This window comes from Gymnogyps californianus, chromosome 15 (genome assembly GCF_018139145.2).
Source record: "Gymnogyps californianus isolate 813 chromosome 15, ASM1813914v2, whole genome shotgun sequence".
Taxonomy (NCBI): Eukaryota; Metazoa; Chordata; class Aves; order Accipitriformes; family Cathartidae; genus Gymnogyps; species Gymnogyps californianus.
This window is the reverse complement of record NC_059485.1, coordinates 9388385-9412217: the sequence shown is the minus strand read 5'-3', so window position 1 is coordinate 9412217 and position 23833 is coordinate 9388385.

Below are 23833 nucleotides of genomic sequence, written 5' to 3'. Positions count from 1 at the left end.
AGCACCTAAGAGTTGAGACTTTCTGGAAAGGCAAATGGCTAAAGAGAAAGATCAAGAATGGCTCTAATTTGGTAACTAATTGCTGTGCTTAAAGGTTTCTTAAAGTTTATTGTTTATCATGGTACATTTCTGCTCCAACGGCACTGCTGCCGTGCCGCAGCTTGGGAGAAGCAGCAGTGCAGTGTCCGTGTGACTTGGCAAGATCCCTTCCCATTAGATACTCTCCACCTTTATCACATCTCCAGGCACAAGTGGCACACCCAGCCCTTTCACAGCAGTAAAAGTTTAGTTTAGGTCTTGCCTCACTGTCTGGATGTCCATGTCCTTCCTGTACCACAGTGGATGCCTTCTGGAGGGCTTGCCCCTCATCTCTGCTCCCCGTTGCTGCAGTGTTTGCTGGGCCTGGTGCATGTACAGATGTTAGGAGGAGAGCTGGGAGAGCCTCCATGCTCCTGGTGCTCCTCGGCTGTGTTACTCATGAGCTCAGCTGGCTTTGTGGGCAGGGAGGAACTTCTGCTCAGAGCTTGGTATAGCCAGGGTTATCATATTAATCCTGTGCAAAATGAAGACTTAAATTCCTTCAGGAAGCATTGATGTAGATGAGCAAGTCTTCATGGTTTCAATATATATCATTCATGATTCTTCCAGACACTTATCTTCCTTGTAGATAAATAGGTTTTGTCTTGTTTGAGCTGTTTTTATTGCCTGATGGGTGTTTGGGTTCATGTGCATTGCCTCTGTTAACTAGGAGGCTGGAAAATCCTTGTAATTCTGAGGAGGAAGACAGGACAAGAGAAACCATTGATCTTTCTGATACTTCTGCTGAAGTCCTACAGCCCTGTGTCACAGTTTAGGCCCAGCCAGCAAAAAAGCACCACGCAGCTGCTTGCTCACTTCTCCCCACCCCAGTGGAATGGGGAGGAGAAAATATAACAAAGGCTCGTGAGTGGAGACAAGGACAGGAAGGGATCAGTCACCAATTATGGTCACAGGCAAAACAGACTCTACTTGGGAAAAAATAAATCAAATTGATTTGTTACCAGTCAAATCAGAGTAGGATAATGAGAAATAGAACCATATCACACAAAGTGGCCGGAGGTGATGAGACTGATCCCTCCAGTGAGCTCAAGCTGAGCTTGTGTCTCGGTGCATGCTGGTATACAAAGTGTGGCTGGTAAGTGACTCTAGGTTTGAGAGCAGGCCTAGGCATTGAGCTAAATGGCAGTGAAGGCATCTTACAGATGCTAGTAAAGGACTGGGGTATAGCTAGACATCCATTCCCTCCTTTGGGTTGTCTATACAATGTCTATAACGATACTGGATATCCAGGAGCATTTTGGAGCAAGAATCACAGCAGACTCAGCAAGGTTTCTTTGGGTTGACACAGCCATTGTGGAATTACAAAAATGTGCTTAAAACTGAAGATAGTACTGGAGGAGGCAATGGATCAGGAAGCAGGATTTGCATATTCTTGTGAAGTATTTTGCAAACTATTTTGCAAGGTGTAGGTGGGACTGTAGAAAGCCTGGCGTAACCTCCCATCAGGCTGGGATCCTGGGTAACCAGGATGCTTTTGCTGTTCTCAGCATAGCAGTCTTAAATCTTCACATGGGAACTTCCAGTGAGGGATGACGTAAATAGACTGCACCAGCTATAAATTAGGTTTTAAGAATATAAAATATTCTAAATTTATTTAACTAATGTTTTGAAATATGGCATTCCCTGTAAAGGAAGACTCTTAAATTGTATGTACCTAGTAGGCATGCATTGAAACTCAGTTAACTTTTGCATTTATTTTTTTTCCAGAGTATCATTGGTATAGTATGATATTATTTATACAAAGTGTGCTTGGGCTTAGTGTTTTTCCATCTCCAAACTTAGTTTTATTTTCAATAGCAGGGAAGCTGCATCAAATGTATTTCCAGCTCATACAATATGAGTCTTAAAATTGTAATGCTTCAAGAAGCTAAGAGATAAGTGACATAATATGTGACAAATGAATGAATGCAGCTAGAATGGTTAAACAGCTCCATAGCAATAGGTCTTCATAGAGAGACACGGGAACCATGTCTGAGATGAAGCATTCATTTTTGCTGGCATTTAGATGGCAAGACTGAGAAGAGACGATAAGGTCATGAAATGGACTTTTTTACAGTCTCTTTCTCTGACCCTAGTTTAAGGTCAAAGAGACCTTACATATCTTGGCACTGACAGTGGTTGGTGATCCCACCTGAAATATCTTTTAACACTGGCAAAGTTGGTGCTGGCAATGGCAACTAAGAGGTGGAGTGAAATGAGGGATGAGTGATAAACACTGGGGTCCTTTCCAAAGGAAGCATGAGGATGTGTCCCAGGTGTTAGCATCTGTGTCCCACAAGATGGATGTAGTGTCAGAGACTACAGGGACTTCTGCTACAAACCGCAGATTTAGCAGTTGGAGACAGTAAACTTGAGTACTTTGGTCAATTGTAAAATAATGATGAGCTGCCAAAGTGTCCAGTCTGAAAACAGCTGACATGATTCTCAACTGCATCAATTAAAATATTCTTGGTGATAATGGGGAGTGTTTATACTATAGTATAAGAAATTGGCAAGTTTTCATTTAGAATAATCACAAATACAAGAAAAACTATAAATAAGCTCAAATTTAAAAGCATCAATGTTTTAAATAAACTAAGAAATGTCAAGTCTGTTAGGCTCTTCAAGGACAAGGTCCATTCACAGTCAGTGGAGTTCTGTCCAAAAATACACACTTCTCATTTATTACAGAACATTTCTCAGCTCCAGTGAATTAGCCTCTAATTAGAGGTCAAGCTTTTATAAACTAAACATACTTAGGAAAATAAAAAAAGGCAACCTACAGTAAGTCATCTTGAAAGACAAACTTGGAGGAAAAAATAAGTGTTTCCCTATATGCAGAAAATATTACAACAATTTATCTTTTTATGTCATGGTGAACAAAAGGAAGGATGTAAAGCAAGGAAACATAATGGTGATGCCAGATATTAAGTTTAGAGTTGTAGCACTTCATTTATTAGACAGCAGAAATCAAAATGTTCTAAAATGTCTATTTTATCTGGAGGCAAATGACTTAAAGGTCATAGGTTTATTGCACTGGTAAACATTTTGGGAAGCTCTGTATGGAGAATTTTATAAGGGAATCAGTTAAATTAAATTTTTTGTAAAGAACACATCACTTAATGACTCTTTAGAGAGCCTACACACTGTGGAATTTTAATAAATATGAAAAACAGATTTTTTTTTATTTCCACTTAACACTCGGGACCTGATTATTACCTTGCTACTAAGGAAAAGCTATGAAAATGGGAGACCTGCCTTTTCAGGTAAACAGAATAAGGCCATAGAGTCCACTTTTCCTAGGCATATACTACCAGGGAGTAACACAGGATGACTGAACCTGTACAGCATGTCCCCAGATCTCTTATTGTTACGTAAAACTTCTGCATATACTGTTCATCCCTGTCAGTTTAGGATTGTTTACAACTGTTTGTGTACATCTTTAAAAGTAGAAGTGAGCACAAAGCTGCATTGTCAAATTCTGCATTTGCCTGCATGGGAAATTCCCAGTTTTGCATATGTGAATGCTCCTGGGTGTGAATGTCGAGTATATTAAGTAAATATTTAGACTCTCCATCTATCAGGTCAAGATGAACCAATAGTCACATGATATCACATCCAGCACGACACAGGCTGTAAAACCTCATGCTTCTGTGCCGCTTTGCATGTTTGCATGCAGCTGAGAACTATTTTTTTGTGTTCATAATAGTACACTTGCACTTACACAGATCAGGCTGATGGTCTCAATTTTTGGACATGTCCAGTCCTTTGAGCACCAGGACCATTACCAGCCTCAAGTCAAGAAAGTGTACTAGAGAAAGTTTCCTATTCTCAGGCCTAATCATCAACTAGAGCAGATGCAACAAAAATACCATTAAAAAGTCATTTTACATCAAGAGCTGTAAAAGAAATCTATTTACATGCAATTGCATGAATACTTCCAATAAAAAGATAAGGAGAAAGAAGAAGCCAACCAAAACTATTGTAATGGTATAATATCCCATTACCACAGTTCGTGGAAATGGCATCATACACAGTATTGAAACAGAGTTAAGGCATGAGCCATTAAGCTGTATTCAGAGCTATAATTGCAACCTGCAAGTTTAAAACATATTGGGTCTTGCCTTCTGCAGGTGTAAATCAGTCTTGCTGTACCGTTGTCAATGGAGCTGTACCCGCTTACAGCCGCCAAGGATCTGTCTCATTAGGTTCATCTGACATGCTGCGCTGGAAACCATGTCTTTTGCAAGCTCTACAGTTATTGCTGCCAAAAACTTTTCAACCTTGAGAGAGTGAAAGAAATGTGTGACAAAACAATTGCACTTTGGGGATAAAACGTCTCCTAAAAAAATCTGTTTTTCTCTGGCCGGTTGCCAAATGCTTCCTCCCACATAAGCAATTGAAAAGTCTCATTTGAGCAACTTCTCATGAATAGTATAACTGTTGCAAAAAATGTATGGTCTGAAAGCCCATCATAAGTATTTAAAACAATCTTTTCTCAGACCCAAGGGGAATAGCTGTTGACCTTCTCTCACAAGCAAGTTCTGGCCAAATGTAAGGTTGCCGGTAAGACAGGCAGCCACTTGGAAGATGAACTTTTGTCCTTTCTCCTCCCGCAAACAGCCACCATACCTGAGCTCTCAGAGCAACTATGTGGCTGATCACCTGCCTGTTCCCTTTCTGTGGTCAGTCATGGGATATTCCCAACAATCCAGAATGTTTCTCTACATCACTAGCAGAATTTCATAAATAACAAAATACTCATATAATTCATACTGGTACAAAAAAGTGCCTGAAAGGTAGCACTATCCTTGTTTAGTGATCTGAGACAAGGAGACACTTAAAGCTACCTGGCCAAAATCCCCAGGAAAAGTGGGGTAAGGTCAGAGTAGCAGCTGTGTCTGCTGCTCCCCGGAAAATCATACTCTTCTACTACCTCTAGCCTAACTCAGCCAGACATCACAAAGATAAAATAATCGGAGAGAAATGCAGGAGGACAACTTGATCAAGCAAGGAGCTATGCTAGAAACTTGCTGGAATTGCTGAAACACAAGAAGGGGAAAACAAGATGGGAACAGGTGTAATATGGGTCCAGGAGTAGCAAAGATGTTATTGAAGGACAATGTCTCATGCAACCTGGAGGGAAAAAGTAAATAAGGACATATCATCCTAATGGTGGCATCTAATTTAGCAAAAAGGCCCAGAACAGAGTTATCCTGTTGCTAAACCACAGTGGTGAACAACGCTAGGTGAGAAGCTGCATCAGAAGGGCTGAGTCCTGGGTACTAACACCTTCCACCTTCTTCAGGGGCATCTGTATGTGCAGGATGTGGCTCTGGAGTTTGGGCTAATGGCTTACAGGCAGGTGGAAAGCATTTTAAAATGGCCGCAAAATAGGTTATAAAGTTTGTCAGACTGGTGTTTCTCTGTGCTCCTGGGACAAGAGTGTCTTGCCCAAGAAGGAGCTGCGCAGTCCTATGTTGGTACAGCTGAGGCTGAGCGTGACCATGTGAGGATAACGAGCATAGATAGGACTCTTGGTACTCTGGAAAAACAGTATCTCTGGAAAATAGTATCTCTGGAAAAATAATATACTCTTGTTCAAAATTTAGAGAGGCAGATAACTGATGTTTTACCTTGCCTTTTAAAATTTAAGTAAAAAGTAAGTTTAAACTATTTTTGTCATCTGAAGTACAGGATTTTTATGCATTAAAGGCTCTGTTATCGTAACACTTATATAGCTGAAGAAGTCCTAATTTATCCCTATTGATTTTAACTTTGACTTACTTTTACACTGTGGGCAAGCTTCTTCAAAAATCAATATTTTTACATTTTGACAAATCTGCTGCAAATGCATTGTTTTACCTATCAATCCTTGACTTTTGAGTAGCAATAAAATATATGCAAAAAAAAAAAAAAAAAGGAAAGCTAGTCAGCATAAAACCTTCCCTATCTTACTTAACGTTGCTCACAGTAAGCCTCATTGAGCATATGTGGTATATGCTCTCTGCTAAGTGATCAGGGTATGAATTTAAGGTCTCAGTCGAAATTATGGCATTGTAGGATATCTTATACCTCAAACTGGGTAATTTAACAACCGCTAGGGAGAAAATTTCCAAGTGTATTAAACTTTAAAAGCACATTAGAAGTATAGATGACCACTAGCATCCTCATTTTGCAGGCAGAGTCAAAAAAGGTCTGTCAAGGTGATAGGAAGGCCATGTAGCAGATAAGGAATTTTCTCCAAGTGTATGTGCAGCTTCTGCTTCGGGCACTGTTTGGTGGAGCACATCTGACTGTATAGGACCAAACTTCCTCCCAGTGTAAGTCCCCAAAATGCGATGTTGCACAGGGCACTTGTAGACAGTCTCTAAAAGTTCTGCTTTGTTTCTTCACTGAAAGCCATGGAATTTTGCTATTGACTTCAACAGCCGCAAAGACAGCTCCAAAATATTTTTATACTGTATTTTTTTTTTAAATGGGCTGCTTCCATTAAAACTTCCCTTAAGCAACATTAACTTTTGTGACCGGCACTTAGCACGTCATCTTGGGTCCCACTGACATTGGCAGGATTAAGCGGGGTCTTAATTTTAATAATGAGAAGCTGTCAGACAAATAATTTCTACTGCTGTTTATTCACAAATGTAAATGCCTTTAACAGTCATTGAAGGCTCTGAAGGACATCTGTTGTTGTTTAATTTCTTCCAGCAAATGCATTTATTATGATTATGTGGCGCTCAGAGTCAGGAGCACCTCCCTGCCTTTTACAGGGAGCTGAGGAGGAAGGACGATGGGTACCCCAAGTCCAGTTAAATCTGCCCAGAAGGCAAATATCTGAGAGTGCCGCACACATTTCTCCTCAGGCCGGGTTCACTGGCCATTTTAGGGAGAGGTAGAGACCAGGAGCCACTATCACAGCTCTCTGTGATTTCAGCTGAAAAATGGCCTTTAGCTCACGGCATTCCTTGGACACAGGAGACCACTCCTGCATCCCACCTGGGTGAGGACAAGGTTGAGGAAAGCTCCTGCTGCAGTCCCTGAAGGTGCTTTTGACTGGCCCTGTTCCTCTCTGCACTGCAATACGCAGTGGCTGCAGCCCAGGAGCTGCTACGTCCCAGCCGAGCAGGAGTGCCTTTTTGCCTTCAAAGCAAGGGACAGGGTGTCCCCCTCAATGAAACAGCCTTCCTATGTTTAGCAGGAAACTGTTCTCCTAACGAAGTGTTCATGTCAGGTGAAGCCTCCCATGCCTTCCTCCCCTAGCCCTGCTGGCAGGCTTCTTGCAGAAGTGCACTAGGAGTGTGCAAAGGCAGAAACTGCCTTTCAAACAGAATGAATGCTGATGGCACATAATGCTTATTGCTAAATCCATGCTGTGTCTGATAGCATCACACTAGATAATTACACTTAGTTGTCCATTATTCTTCATCCTTAACCAGCAGGAAAAGAAGTGTTCAAGAACGTCAGACAGGGTAGCACAAGGTAAGGTACAGGCTTCTTATAAGGAGAGAGTGAATCAAGAGCACAAAATGAGAGGTCTGGAGCCCTGCAAAATGAGGCTCTGAAATACATATTGCTATTATTTAATGACAGTATTAATCCAGCCAGCTAGTTTATTGCTTCCTGCTCTTACCCCACCCTGTAAGCCATCATCCATCTACTGCACAGTCTCAGTCGCTTTGGAAAAGTTTCTCCATCCAACAGAGAAAACAGGAAGAACAGCTAGAGACTACTCTGCAGTTCTTCAAATGCCTTGCAGTGTCAGTCACTCCACTGATCTGTCTCCGGGAATTCAGGGTCTTACTCTGTAACTGCAGAGGACGCAGTCCTGGAGCCCTTCCTCCTGGTACCGCTGGAGACAGCGCTGGCTCTGAAGTCACTGGGCTGCTAAAACACATGTATTTCCCTTTCAGTTTTGAGATGCTCTCAATAGTAGTTATAGTGTCTTTCTAATAAAGGTCCCATTTTTTGAGATTACAGGCCAATGGCTTGATTTCTCCCTTGAGAAGAGTGCCTGGGGTGCCCCCAGCCCAGGTTTCAATGCTGTAATCGCAGAGGTCTTGCTTTGACAAGTAAGAATGGGGAGAGCTTTCCCAATTTCTAGAGGCCAAGGATACCCCCAGGCATGAGTTATGCATGAAAATCCTGCTTTGATGTTCCTTGTCATTTCTCCTAATCAGTAGCCTCCATGAGCTGGGTATCAAATGCCTCTCTGATTTAGGGGATAGAGATCAATTGTCTAATAGTATAGTATTACCCTTTTGATCGTTACTAATATTAGCTATATATAAAATAATAACAAGATGGTGATTGGACTGCCTTAGTGTGAGTTATATCTTATTGCTTGTATCTCATCTCATTGCTATTTTGTAGGATTTTTTGGACCCTCTCGAAAGTTGTGAACAGTCCTACAGTTTCATATCAAGCTGTGAAGTGCTATACTGCTGAGACTATGCTATACATCAGATGAAAAATCAAAAATGCTCAGGGCATGAGCACCTCAGTGCTGAACTATGACATCAGGAGTTAAAATCTGGAGATAGTTAAGAAAGGCGTAACCGCACTTTTGGTTTTATTTCCCACTCCAAGGACAGGATGCCATTCGTACTCTTGCCCTTTTTGGTTTTAGATGCAAGCCTGAATCAAGCCAAAGAGATCTTGTTTTGCTGAGATGTTAAGCAACTTTTTTATTTTTTAAATAAAAGGACTCAGCTAAGTAATTCTGACCATTTAATTGGAAAATACTCTGTACTGTTCTTGCTGACCTCTCTGAACAAGGCAACATTATCACCAGCATGCAGAAAAGTCCCTGACAGAAAGCACACATTCAGAGTATCTTTAATACAGTACAAATAAGGGGGTGGGACTGAACTTTGGGGTGCTCTTGTAGTCATGCCATCTATTCCTCTGAAAGTGCATGCCCTCCGCCTGCTTCCAGGGAAACACCAAATTGCATTATCAGCTGCTCTGAACGCACAGAACTGGTGCAGAGATTAGAGCATCTGACAGCATCAACTGTTTGTTCTGCATTCAAGAATATCCTTCTCCACAGATGTCCCTTATCTGTAATATTGTATATTGGGTCAGTACATTCAAGTAATGTACAGAAGTAGAATACCTGAGGTGGAATCCAGACTGGGAAGCACTTGGCACAGACTGAATCACAACAGAGCTATAAAAAGCCCTTTTCAGCAATGCTGGACAGTAAAGCCAGAAAGAATACAATTAGTGTGATCTAAAATTCACCAGTTTCTGCTCAGTGGTTGGAAACTTACTGTATGCTTTCTTTGGGTTTGCTTGCTAACTTTCCCCAGGACCGAAAGCCGTTTTCCTCTCCATTTGGGTCAAGTGACTGTCAGTACCTGCAGCCAGCTGGGGAGGGAGAGCAGTGGTGGCACTTTGCTGGTGCCACCTGGACATGTGGCACGTGGGCACCCCTTTCCCCCAACCCTCACTGCCCCTACAGTGCTCCAGCCAGGCCAAGACCACATCAGCCGACATCCTCAATGCAAACGTTGCTATTGCTTTAAAAAATGGTGCAGTACTGAAACATATGCATTCCCAAGCAAAAAGGTCTTACCTTTTTTGTCAAAATACTGATTATTGCTTTTAGGTTAACATCTTTCATGAAAAGGGTTTTAATTCCAGAATGTAGAAAACACCTTGTAAGGTTGGTAGCTTTGCTTTTTGTTATGAATGTCATACCTGGTTGTTAATACTATACACCCTTGCTCTTCTGTCCCCACTGGGGTATGAGGCATCACTTTTGTCATAAATAGGAAACACGTAGTCATTTTCTATGCATAGGGGAAGCACTTTGTTCTCAGAGAAAGATGAATTATGTAGTCCAAACAGGTGACACATAGTAGATGATGTTGCTTTCCATAACCTGAGATGTAACCCAGCTGTGCCCTTTGCTTTTGCAGATGTCAGCCGTACCATCTGCTGATGAAAAAAAAACCCCCATGCATCACTGTGGAAACACTGAGCAGTTCTGTGGTCTTTTCTGCACTCCGCTCAGGCTGTGCATTTTTAAATAGCATGACCTTTATTGATACTTACAAAAATGAACTGTGCAAGATGGAAAACCTGAGAAGTATACTGTCAGAGTTTCCTTTTAGGACAAAGAATACAATTCTATTACAGAAGTGTTAAAACTAGAAGAGATTAAATCAGTTAATTTCCTCTGAAAATGTTTGGAAGAGCTTCAGAAAAATAGAATGGGTGACAACAGGAAACAGAGATCTGATCCGAGAGACAGTGGGATGGGAAAAATACTTGCTCCACTGAAGTCAGAGGTAGTTTTGGCATTGCCTTCAATGGAATGACGATTTCATCAACGATTATGTTTAATACACCACAATTTTATAGCGTTTTGCCAAAGGAAGATGCTGTTCCTGAAATCCTTCTCTGCTGTAGGCATTAGCTGGCTCCTGGTAGCTAGCTGCTGTCAGGTGCTGGCTGGGAAGTGGTGCAAACAGCCCTGGAAGGGGAATTCTGTGTAGCAGCGTGAGCCTCACACAATGCTTTGCATTCCTCCCATTTTCCGCATCCAGGCCAGCTGTTTTCTTCCTCCTCTCATGAAAGCTACAGAGATGTTTTCTTTCTGTACATGAGGTCCTCTGCTCCGGTTTCTCCAAGGATCCCTAGGACAGCTTCTCTCAGCTGGCCCTCCTGAGGGCTAATTCCCAGGCCTGCCAAATCAGCTTTTCTTCCCCTCTTCGCTCCATGTCACTGTCCCCATGCTCTTTTAACAGTGAGAAGATAGGCCAGAAAACATGAGCCCTTTTGCAGCCTCCATCCTTGTTTATACCTACTCCTTGCCCAGCTGGATAGCATAAGGTCTTCAGTTGTAGTTTTTATTACTAGGCTCCAGTGAGAAACAACCCTAAGTAAAACACTGAAGCAATTGCTTTGTATTGTAAAGGACTTATCAATGGTTTTGTTTCTCTTCTTCAATTGATCAAATTCTAGATGGCTCTAGAAGGAACACAAGTGTCATGGCTCAGCAGATAACAGTTCAGTGTGCTGGAGAGCACGGCAAGTAGTTTTAGCTCCGCAGCCTTGTGCTGTTCTTGGCTACTGCCAGCATGAAGTACCAAAAAAAGTGTGTAAGTACTCAAATGAAGTCACTCAAACCTAACTGGAAAATATAACTGTTCTTCCTGGGTTTCAGATTTTCAAAGTCTACATTATTCTGGGACTAATGGCAGCAAACTTTGTTTCTGCTCTTGCATAGCTTTTAGGTGCAAATCCATTTGAATAAGTACCCAAAAGTCTAGTCTTAACAAACCAGCTTTCCTAATTCAAAGGGCATGGAAGACAAATTTAAGTAGTACTGTGCTGCTTTGTGTCACTGCGAAACGGCAGGTATTCTTCAAACAGGCACAAACAATGTCAGGTGGCCCAGACTCCCTGAAGACAAAAACAGGAGGATCCTACTAAAAATAGGAAAACAGGGACTTGTGCTATTAGACCGTTAGTCTGGCTAGTCTGAGAGGGGCTATCTAGCGGAGGGGCTGGCTGCTGTGTTATTCATCAGCATTGCCTGCAGCCTGCACATTCCTTATGGCTGATGAAGAACCGGGACAATTTCCTATGTCTGCTTGGGTGAAGGCTGTTCATGGAAGTTATGACACTTAAATTTGTGAGGGATATTTCTGAGACTGTTTCTGGGAGATGATTTACCATAATAGTAGGTGAAACTGCAGACTCCTCCAGAAAGAACATTTGATGTCTAACACAGACAGCTGCTGATGTAAATGTTTATGAAGAGTTTGTTAAGTATGTGACATTGCCTGTATGGTAATGCAGAAATTATACTGCTAGTGAAAGATATGTTATTATATAAAAATCAGTGGATGAGGAATGGATGAGAATGGTGCCAAAACAGGACCACTGCTATGACAAATGTAGTGCCAAGCAAGGGCAGCAAGAAGAAAATCTATTAACTACATATATTCACTGTTAGTGGCATATCTTGAATTTGTCATTTTAAGATGCTATTAAAATTAATGCTGTCCTGAGAGGTACTTTTGGAACTATGTATAAAATTGCCTAATTAGTTAAAAAAAAGAATTCCAATGAGATGCTAGATTTTGGGAGAGAAATAGTAAGCAGTTAATTATGCCACCAGGCACTCATAAAATGGACTCTCCTCAGAGAAGAATGCTTTGTCTCTTATTTCCAAGAACTGCCTTGCAGCAGGAACTGAAGTGGGAACTGAAGATCACATCTGCAAATCTTTCAATTTTGAAAGGTATTCTTTTACTTATTACAAGGGCATTTTACTGAATAGATTCATACCACAAATCAGTGGGTTTAATTAAGTGAAATAAATTACCCCCTTATTGAAACTCTCTTTCATTTACAGATGCAGACCCTGAAATCACTGGTCACTGGTTTCCATGTCCATGATTTAATCTGACAGTGAAACAGAGGGAATCCCTGATATTCACCTCTGGCAAAACAAATGCAAACATTTTTCAGAACTCTTTCTCTTCTTCCCATCCAGTCCACTGTAGGACCCAGAAACAGATTCAATGACCTGGCTGTGCGCTGTGGGATCTGTAAAATGATCAGAATAGCTAAACATTTGGTCCTGCTGGGCTAACAGCTGATAGGAGAGACCAACACATTTTAGAAGGCAGAATGGTGTCAGAAATAAAGAAAAAGCACAGGCAGGCGCAGGAGCTGGCACAGAGCACGCTGCGTGCATAGGGAGGGAAGTGTTAGAAATGCCAGAAGACACAGGCAGAGGGATGCACAGGAGCGAACAGAGACCTCCCCAAGGTCCAAGCTGTGGTAACCAGGCCTTTTTCAGGTGAGGCTGTTCTCTGAGCTGCACTGGTTAGGAGTGCTGAGTGTGGTTAGAGGTGGGGAGGGACTGAGCTGAGGATTTCTGCAACCCAGACGGAGCCTCTGGTGTCCCTGCACCTTGGTGCTGTGCACATGGATTTATCTTCCCCACCATCGGTGGTTGTGAGTGTTCGTATTTTCTGGCAGTAAGCACCACAGCAAGGCCTATAGGTATAATCTTCTCTACCGTGGCAGTACCCAAGTCAGTAAGTGAAATCACAGCCTTGTATTGATTTTATGTTCTGCTGATAATGAATTTGGGAATCCTCTGGGATTAGGTATATGTGCTGACACAGAGCTATGGGGAGGGCTCCTGTATTCCTGTTTCACAGCAGCTAGCCACTATTGACACACACATTTTTGTTACAATGATGTATTAAAATTCAATATGTGTGTCTCGTCTTATTTAAAACCAGAGGGGGAGAGATGTGGGGAAGAGGGATGGGATTGGCCTGCTAATCCTAATAAAAGGAAGCCTATTCAAATGAGTAATTTTATAAACTACCGAGCACTTGTGCTGCATAAGAAGTGAAGCCTACTGCTATTAGCTTTGGCAATAACAGGCTGCTTTGATTATTAAAGCCGCCGTGAGGGAATACCTAGCAGCAGATGCTGCCAGTGAACCACATAGACTTTGGGCAGGAGATCCTTTCAATATGCAAGTGCAGGGAAACATTTCCTTTAATAAAAAAGAAGAAAACCAAATGCCCACTACATTCAAAGCAAAACTATTCTGCAAAAAAACATACTGGCACTATCCATGCTCTATATAAATGATCCTTTTTCTATGCTAGGAGGTATACATTGCATGGTATGAACACACCATTGCACCATCCGCTGCTGTGCAATGCTTAAAACACATGCAGCAGAGACAGAGATACAAAAGGAGGGGGACATGCACCAGGAAACCTGGAGGCAGCTCCCAGAGTGTCAGACCCTGCCTCAAGCAGACACCGTTACAGCCCTCTCCCTGTGAGTACAGGGAGACACAGAACAGGAGCCCCATGTGAACAGCCACAGTAAATATTGGAAACCATTTGAGAACCAACTTTAATAGTTAAAATTTAATTTTGGTACTTCGGTGATTTATATATTAATATTTCCTAATTCTTGCTTATGGAAGGCAGTGCTTGTAACATTTACAAAGCTCCCACAATCCTCAGAATTTGCTTAGATAGTGATTTTGAAGGCATGTGCTGCTAATCAATGTGTTAATGATTTCTTCCATGCTGTAATCCATCATTTTATCTCAGCACACAATTTAGCAATTTGCTTATGCTAATTACTACAACAGCCAGAGCAGTTCTGAGCACAGCTCTAGGCTATGGCTAGAGAAATGTTTGCCATGTTATTTACATTTCCTCCGTTTACCATAGGGAAGGCCCAGAATCCAAAATACACCAGGAAAAATTTACTTAGGTACCAAAGATATGCATCTTGCAATCCGCAAGTTTCCCTCGGTGATCACTGCAAAGGAGGCTTAAGGAAAGCTGCTCTCATCTCCTGAACCCCCTGCACTCCCGGGTGCAGATGTGAACAGGAGACAGCCAGGAATTAGAGGTAAAAGGGGCTTCTTGCACTGCTGCCTGTACCCCGGTAAATGTGTTCAGGGATCAGGGCTGTTAATCACAAGAGCAAAGCAGTCTGAGAGACAGCAGTTTGGCAGATAGAGTACTAGGCGGGCATCACATTTAGGCTTTATTTTCTACCTTTTCTTGTATTGCCTGTTTAGCCTGCTTTGACCTTTCTCAAGGGCAGGAAGCATTGCCAGGGTATCCTGCTCACGTGAGTGTGTTCCTAACTGAAGGTATTTTGCCAGTGCAGTCAGCAGCACATGTGCCTGTGCCCCTGCTGTAGTCTGTCCACATGTGGCTGTTCACTGGGGTAAACGGGGTTCCTCTCCTTCCCATCTGTGCTGTAAAAATTTTACCCACCTCTTAAGCACAAGAGGGGGATTCGCTATATCTAACCATTAGTGCAGCCTCCCCTAACAGTCAGCTGATGGCAGCTGTAAGTGAGAAGGAGCCTTCAGGGTGTCCTGCTACAGGATTTTAGTCAGCAAGGGTCAACCATCTGGTGTGTCTGAGGGAGCTGCCAGGCAGGATATGAGCACTGAGACACTCTTCTCTCTCCCATCCTGGGGGAACCCAGCAAATACCCACGTCGTCTGGGCAAGTGTCAGACGCTCTCCTGGACAGAGCTCTGCATCTTGGGGAGCGCAATAGAGTCAGTCACCCAAGAGAGTGAGCACTGGGCGGCTATTTCAGAGGGCAGATGTGGCTGGAGGGTATTAGAACCTACTGCCATGCCCCTGGCCTTGCTGGGAACCTGAAGGCAATGTTGAAATTGCAGCCTGTCACAGAACAATAGTTTTCAACCTCTGTCATAATTGCCCTCTTAAAAGTAGCACAGAAGACTTTCCTGACAAGGCCATTACTGTTGAAAGGACAAAGGGAAAGTAGTTAGTCAGCTGTGTTCAGAACTGGGTTATCAAATTAGCTTCAGCCACTTTCAATTACAGAATCTCATGGTTTTGAAATGAGCTCTAAATGAGGGGCTATAATTCTTTGTCGGCAGTGAGCAAAAAGAACATAATCATCATTATTTAACAGGGGCCTACAGTCTAGCTAGCTCCAGGATAAGTTCATCCAAGAGAAGAAAAGATTCAATAGGCATGAGCAAGGCAAAAGATTATCAGCTGGCTGGGCTTCAGTGCATTTCTCCATCCTGCAGCTATGGAAGTGACCTTGGGACTCATCCAGGAGGGATTTACTCCCAGAGCCATTCTGAACCACTAGCTAATGAAACATAAATATCAGAAAAATTAGAGCAGTAGGGGTTGTCCCAGGCATGCATCATTCCACCTTAAGCTCTGGCTTTGTTCTGCTGACTTCCACTCTGCCTGAAGACTGTTGTTATTATAATGGCGGGGTTAAATCCTACCTGTCTGGTGGCTGTTGGGTGTTACTGCTGCTTTGTATCACAGTAACAAGGAGAGAGAAGAGCTGGGCTCATGCCAGTAGAAAGAAGGTTCATTTGTAGGATCAAGCAGTCTCCTGGAACCAGCCAGTGCCTGTCCTACTGCACCTCATGTTTCCCGGTGCAGCAGAGATGGAGTAGCCTTTTGCTATGCCATGCTGCTACAGCCACTCTGCCCCAGTCAGCCGCAGGGTCTGGGTGCAGTAGACAAGCTTGGCCAGGGACCACTGGACCACCAGTGGTGGGTGCAAAACTTCTAGAAATGCAAGGGCACTATATAGGGTCTGTGGGGAGCTGATGCCACACTGTCACCATCATCACAGGACACTTCAGGAACTCATACCCAGGTTCAAGAGAACGGCTGTCCCTATGCAGCCTTGCAGCCTCCCACCCCAGTCAGTCTGTGGTTAGGTTGCTTGGGGGGGGTCAAGTCCTTAGAGTCAAGGCAGTGACTGAGACATCTGAGGCCATCTTCCAAACATGGTCCTTTAACAATATGCACAGGGAACATCAATGAAATTGTCCAGGCTTCTTGGTCTCCGAGGGAGCTGCTGATGACATCCAGATTGTTTTTCAGTGCATGGTCCAGAGCAGCTACAGCAACATAAATTGCAAGGGCACCATTGTCATGCAGGCGTTGGTGGGCCACCAAGGGAGATCAACAGATATCTTGATAGGCTTTGTTGCACACTTCATGACATCTATGTTCTCTGTAACTCAGGCTCTGAAACCAGTTTAAATACATTAAAGAGGTTGAATTACGGTCTCTCTTTTTATCAGTGCCTCCATCTGGAAACAAGAGACTGGTTCTTCTCTATATGTCAGGATGGCAGCTGCAAGGGTAAGTGTGAGAAGATGAGAAACTTCAGGGATGGAGTCACGGTAACCAGCATAGGCTTGTCTCCACATGAAAGTGAGTAAGCAGTACATGATGCCATGGATGTATATACCACATGAGCTAGTCTGCACTGATCCCCTCACTGCACACTCCTAACACAAAGCAAGCGTGAGGTCATCTGTCACATCTTGAAAGTAAATTCTGATCTGGCCTATCTCACATGAAGCTATGTAATTACACCACCTAACTCTAGACTGACACATCTGCTTAAGGAGCTTACACTACCCCTGAGGTAGTGGAGAAAGAGGCGTCACCGGATTATGACGAGGTGGGGGTAGGGAAGCAAGTTTTGAGCATTGTCTGATACATTTTCAGGAAAATTTTACAGAACAGACGGACAATCCAAAGACCATTTTCCTTCTTCTGTTCACTGGATTTCAAAGGTCAAATTTACTACCTTCTGGCTGTTGATAAGTTTGGCCCAAACATCTGGGGCAAAATTCTGTCTCTGCTGAAGTCAAGGGAGTTTTGCCATTTATTTCAACAGGTCATTGATTCTTTAATTTTTGTTCTGTGTTTCTGAATCAACATTGCCCTCAGGCTTGGGAATGTATTTAGATTTACACACAGTCATGAATACACACACAAATGAAAGCGACAGAGAAAGAAACCATTTCTTTTCAAGTCCCACAGCTTTTATTAATTTGTTCAGTCCTTGCTCTGTACATTAATTTTACTCTCAACAAGATTTCTATTCTATACAAGTTACAAAATGGCTATCTGGGGAAAACTCATGCCATTTCACACTAGATTTGTTGTTACTGATGCTGTCAGGAATTTAGACATTGACTTTCTTGTTTTCCTCGACAGTTTTGTGGGGTTTATTCTGTTCTTCACCATAAATGGAGTTTCACTGACAGTGCCTAATAGCTGCTGAAATTGCTTTTAAGTTTTCTTTGGGAAACATCATAATATTATATCTGAAAATTAAATGATTGTAAACAGTGGGAATATGGAGGTCAGTCAGTTGTGTAGTATAAGATTGTATCATGAAAAGGTGCAAAATGTCTCCTTAATGGATGCATTGCTTGACTAAGGGTCATAGCATTTACCCTCAACTTGCTGGTCAGAATGGCAAAGAACTCTCATTTTAAAAAATTGAAGTTGATAGAAAATTAATGTTGCGATTAGCCCTGGAGTGGAAGGATCTCTTTTCTCATCAGAGAGATCGACACTGAGAAGAACAGCATGTAGTTTGAGCACACTGGGGTAGGACCCTGTGAGGACCATCAGAAAAAGAGTTTCATTCCGGTGTTGAATGAACAAGCAGAGTTCGGTTCACTCGTGGGTTTGTTGCCAGGGTCACGTGCTGCTGCCATGCCGTGGTTTCACTTCCATGAAATGGGAGCTTGATCTTTCGCCTTCCTTGTGGTTTTTTTCTGTGTTGACACTTAGGTTTTAGACACTTTACAGGAAACAGAGAGAGTCTCGGGGCCTTGGTTTTGTCAGGTCCACTTAGTCCTGCTATGAATCAAAGTGTTATTAATTATAGACAGTTCTGTATACATCTGTCATGTCCCAAAGTGCGAGTTGGCTCTTGGAGAACCTGTTTTCAACACTGTTAGTGCAAGGAAGATAGTTCCAATTTTGAACTCTAAACACACTGGAGATCATTAGCAAGTCAAAGCCTTCTCTCAAGGGATCTGTGAAATTCCCTGCACTTTCTCTTTGGCTTTCAGCAAAGAGAAATCCCACTACCTCCCCTTGCCTCCAAGATCACGGTACATGCATACCCTCATGTATGGAGTGCAGTACATGTGCACTCACAGTCTGTAAGAGGAATTAGCACTTCAGTGTACAAAACAAAGAGGCAGCTGGTGTGGCTGTGTTGTGTTTACACACCTCATTCACCCAAACCTCTGTTAAATGGTCTAATGAAACAAGGTGCTCTGAGGGAAAAGCCCATTTAACAGAATAACAAATCGCATTAAGCTCAGTGGATCTGGAAATCTACTGCATAATAAATTAACGCTGAATTTGTGGCTTTGAACATAAATTTCCAGGTCTAGACTGATACATTTTTAAGCTTGCATGCAACTTGGCTAATAAGCTCAGCATTGGTTTTCCTCCAGGTACATTTTGCTGATAGTTTTTCTCTCTTTGTTTCTATAAGAGCAGCAGTTTTATTGCTCTGTCCTCCTGCTACAGAAGGAAGAGCTGTCGTTACTCAAACTGCAGGAGCGCTTGTGCATTCGTGTTCAAGAGTGAGACCACAAGATGGAAGGTATCACCCAGACCTGTAAGCAAAGGACTGTCCCTGTCCCAAAGGCCTGGCAATCTAAGGCACTCTAATACAGTCCACGTATCCATAGATCAGGGAGAGGAGAAATGCTGTCTCCGAGTGACAGTCAGCTGCACACAATCCATTTTAGGCTGGGAAACAGTATGGCTGTATATGACTTGGTATAGGGCCCATAATAATAAGCCAGGAGACACATTTTACTGATCTGGATGTAATTCAGCACGACCGTGGCTATGCAACTTCCAGGCCAGATCTGGCATGCCCACTGCACTGTGGGAACCTACTTGGGGCCTGTCCAATATCTCAGCTTTGGGCTCTGTCATGCAGTGTAAGCATATGTCGTCTCCAGTGCAGCATGCATCAACTCTTGTCTTGAAATGGTCTTGCTGGCAAGCTACCCAAGAGATACAGAAGAGTCAACACAGTAAAATCCTGGTAGAATTAATTTGAGCAACCTCCCTTTCAGTTATTGCTTCTGACTGATCACAGGGGCTACACGGATTAAACAGTGAAGTCACCAAATCAAACTACTTGAATAAAAGCTGAATTTCCATCCTGTGAAGCCAGAATGCATCCTGCAAAGCTCTTCACTGACAAGGCAGCTCAGTCAGGTTGTATAATTGGCACCCTTAGAAGCTTTTCATCTTTGTCTGAGTGGTACTCGAAAGGAGTGAAGTTCTCTCCTACCCTTGAAAATATCGATGAAACTCAAAGAGAGTGCTTACTGCTGAATGTCCCACTGATCACAAGAAGCCAAGGGCACACTGCCTCACTGCCAACAAGAAAAGAGCTTCTGGAAAGTCAATCCCCCTCCTCCTTAAAAAAAAAAAAAAAAAAAAAAAATCAGTGATTCTCAGGAGCGTTCCCACCAAAATCATTTAGATCCTTTGGGTCACTAATTCCTACTCGACATGATGTAAGAGCTCCAGATCTAATCCAGAGACTAATTCTTTACAGCTCGTATTCAGGAATAGCTGAAATGCACTCTCTGCCTTTCTATGGAAGGCTGGAGGCTTTGCCTAGCCTGTCTGGACATGCCATGGTGGTGTATTGAGCCCCTCAACACAGTATTTACAATCTCCCAAGGCACGAGGGGAACTTGGGCATGTAGGCCTGCTCTGCCTGACCATGGGAGCACATTTTGGGGCTTAAGTTTGAGCAAGCAATGAATCTGTCCTTGTGGGCTGACTGTGCACACGCTTTTGAAGGGCAACAAGGATGCAGACAGTGAGCTGAAGTCTAACTTACTGGGATGAATCAATTCTGATGTAACTTTATGCATGTCAGTAAAATTACATTTGGTCCAGGATCTGTACATGCCGAGTACGTCACTGAATTTATTGCTGTCTCCTATAGAGCAACCGAGACATTTCTGTGAGGAGAACTGTCAAGGGCAGAACACCAGCATCCTCCCAGGTACACTGGAAAGGTTAGCTGGATGGTGTCCTTAAACCTCCGTTAGTACTTGGGCTCCAGCAAACCCTCTGCAGAGTGCCAGTCCCTAAGCAGCAGGTAAGGAGGCGGAGGAGACCTCTCCGAGCAGAGCTGTCGTTGCTGGGATCTTCTCATCCTTTTGAGAAAATGACAAGTGCATTGGGGCCTGGAGTTTAGATCAACATATACCTGTTTCAGCTCCCTTTTCAGTCTGGTTTGGGGACTAGGGCTATTCAATGACAGGTAAGGGTCAGGGCTGCCCGCTGCAGCTGGGTAGCACCCATCAGCAGTGGTGTTTAGGGGACAGTTTAACGTCAGGAACACAGAAAGGAGAAAAGCGGCCAGAACTCTGGGAGTTAGCAGGAAATTGCTATGTATCAGTATACTTTGTGTTGTGTTTTGTTTTGGTTTTTTAACCTTTAGGACAGCCTGACCAGGCTCTTTGTTTGCTTGCTCTTTTCCTCAACTCCCTTCAGCTTGTTACTTTTTCTGGGCTTCTTGAAACCAGAAAGGTGTCAACACGCTAAAGGAAATGTGGTAAGAGGAGGACAACAGAGCCCATTAAGTGCTGAAAGGGGGACGTAAAGAAAACGCTGGGCGGAGACAGGACCTGCAATCGCTGGTAATCGTCAACGGCGCCCCCTCCCCGCCGCCTGCCTCGGCAGCACACCACCGGCACATGCCTCGACCGGGACGTACAGGTGCGGGGACCGCAGGCTCTGGTGCAGTGGCACCGAGGGCAGGGCGGCGGCGGCGGGGGACCCCGTGTTCGCGGTGGCTCCGCCGACGCCCGTGCCAGCCGCCATCGCCTCAGCTGCCTCACCCGTCGCTGCCGGCAAGGCGGGCTGGGGCGGGCTGAGGGGCCACGCCGCCAGCGGTGCATGCCGGGAAGGGCCCGCCCGCACAGGCGCTGCCCAGGCTGGAGGAGGGCGGTGCGGGGCGGGCTGTGGTATTTCGAGGCCCGGTGCCTGAGGGGAGCTGGGCTTCTGGCGGGTGAGGAGAAGGTCTGAGGCCTTGTGTGCAGGCGGCAGTCTGCTCTGGCTGCTGAACTGAGGGCTCGTCGGCGTGGTGGAGGTAAGGTGGCCTCGCTTGCATCTGTGCGCGTTGGCGGTGCTGTTGTGCACCGGGCACTGCCTTACAAAAGGCAAGTGCTGTACGTGAGCACCAGCCACCCTGAAATTGGCATTCTGCGCAAGTCGTTTTCCCCTTTGGCTGTTTATCTCACACGAGAGGAAAAGCCAAGTGCAATTTGCGCAACAAATTAACAAGCTTCCACTGCTACATGCTCCCCGGAGGATTTCTGTCAGTGAAGAGATCCTTATCATGACGTCCAGGGGATGTTTGCTGGGGACAGCCCTGTGAGCACAGCTCTTCCCTGCTGCACAGCCCCGCACGACGGCTGTGCTGGCAGCCGGGGTGCCGGTGGGGTGAGCTGCACACAGCTGTTGCGCAGAGCTCGGCTGTGTCTGGTGGCGTGGGTCTGCTTCCATCGCCCAGGCGGAAGGCGGGAGTCTGAAACTTCCTTGTTCTAATGTGCATTTTCAGTATGTTAATGTTTGAGGGTAATATTGTTTAGCTCCTGTTTTATTTCCTGGACTTAGCTGGACTAAACCAAGAAGGTAGAGTTTGAGCAGCTTGTGGGGAAGGGGGGAGTTGCTGGTGGAGCATTTTTGCAGGTCTATATGGCAGAAAAAAGGAATTAATTATTAAATACTGGGGCGGGGGGAATCCATGAACAGTATTTCTGCTGTGATGCAATTCAGCTTGGTCAAATAATCTGCTGAAGAGGAGAAACATGCCAGATGATGATACGTTAGAGAAAGTGTGTCCCTGGGCCTGTGCCTTAGCTCATATTGCAGATCCCAGTACCACATTAGGTGAGTTGCTGTCAGAGATGGGAAGCATAGGGGAGTGGGACTCCAGAATTCTGTTTGGTGAATTTAAAATGGTCATTAAATAAGGAGAGTTTATCATCTTCTAGTAGTGCTTTAGGTTCGAGATGATTCCCAAATATCAGAGCCGAGTATGAGCAGCTTCTGCACTGGAGTCACGTAAATAGCTAAGATGAACTTGGGTTAACCTTCTGTATTTAGCAAGAGCTGGTTCATTGTTCCAGCTAGCCTCAGAGTCACAGCAGAGCACTGATGCTTGTGAAATTTAATATTCCTAAAAATGACAATCGCCGTCGCCCATAAAGTTCACTGCACCCTGTTGTGTAGTGTCTCTGCACTTCTGCCACTTGGCAATTTCCACATTGCCATTTTAAATAGTAAGTATTATCAATCTCCAAAACAATTAAGGTGCGTTTTATTGCTTATTGAAGAGATGGAAGATTCATGGAGACTATTTCTTCTTGTGCATGAGAGATTCACAGACTTCTTTGACCATGGGTATTAAAATTGGAGTTGAACCCATCCATATTTCTGAATATATAAAGCAAAGATGAGCTCTCATGGGTTGTACCTACAGCTTTACAATAAGAGATTCAGCAGCTCTTCATAAGTTTCATTGGAGCATCAGTTGATTATTTTGCATTTTTAAAAGTATAAAAGCATTGAAATGTGTGGGCATGCTTTAAGAGTTGTTGGCTCTCTGACTTTTTTTTATAAATAGCACACAGCATTTTTTCTGTTAAGGCAAAGTTCAAATAGAGAAAAGCGTCTTACTTTCTTCTGTGTGCATTTTTGTGTAGTAGCTTCTCGAAGGACAACTCCTAAAATAAAACTGTTAACAATAACCTCCTCAGATAAAAACATTTCACTTCTGAGATTGAGCATAAAATTTTCACGTCTTGCACTTCAGCTCTGATGTGCCTTGCTCTCATATTTTGCCCAGAGGCTTGATTATTGTTCCATTACTAATACAAATGGAGGAGCTTTTGTTTCAATTCAAGCTCTTCAAGTAAACTCTCTTCAAGTCATCAAGGTTTAGCCACTGTACTCTTTTAATCTCTAGCTGTAACTTTCTTGCTTTTTCCACTTACTATTTAAAATCTGTTTTCTGTTCACCCTTTTATATCTTAAATGTAATGGTATTTTTCCTCTTTTCATCTTTGTTCTCCTTGCTTACCATCTTTTTTGCTTTGCTATACCCTTGTCATGGTGTATGTTGCTTGAATTCTCAGCAGTCCAGCTTGAACCCTGGAGACTGCACAAGTGTGTTTGAAGAAAGATGTAAGAGGATAGCAGTTCCCAATATGCAAGAGGACAGCATTATTTATAATACTGGTTAGATTTATTGCTAGGTACTACAAACTAGTGTATGCATTGAATGAGTCCATTTCCTTGCCTGTCAACTTTGTAATTAATGTAAGCAGTTGTTACCGTGGTTCATCTGCTTGTTCAGTG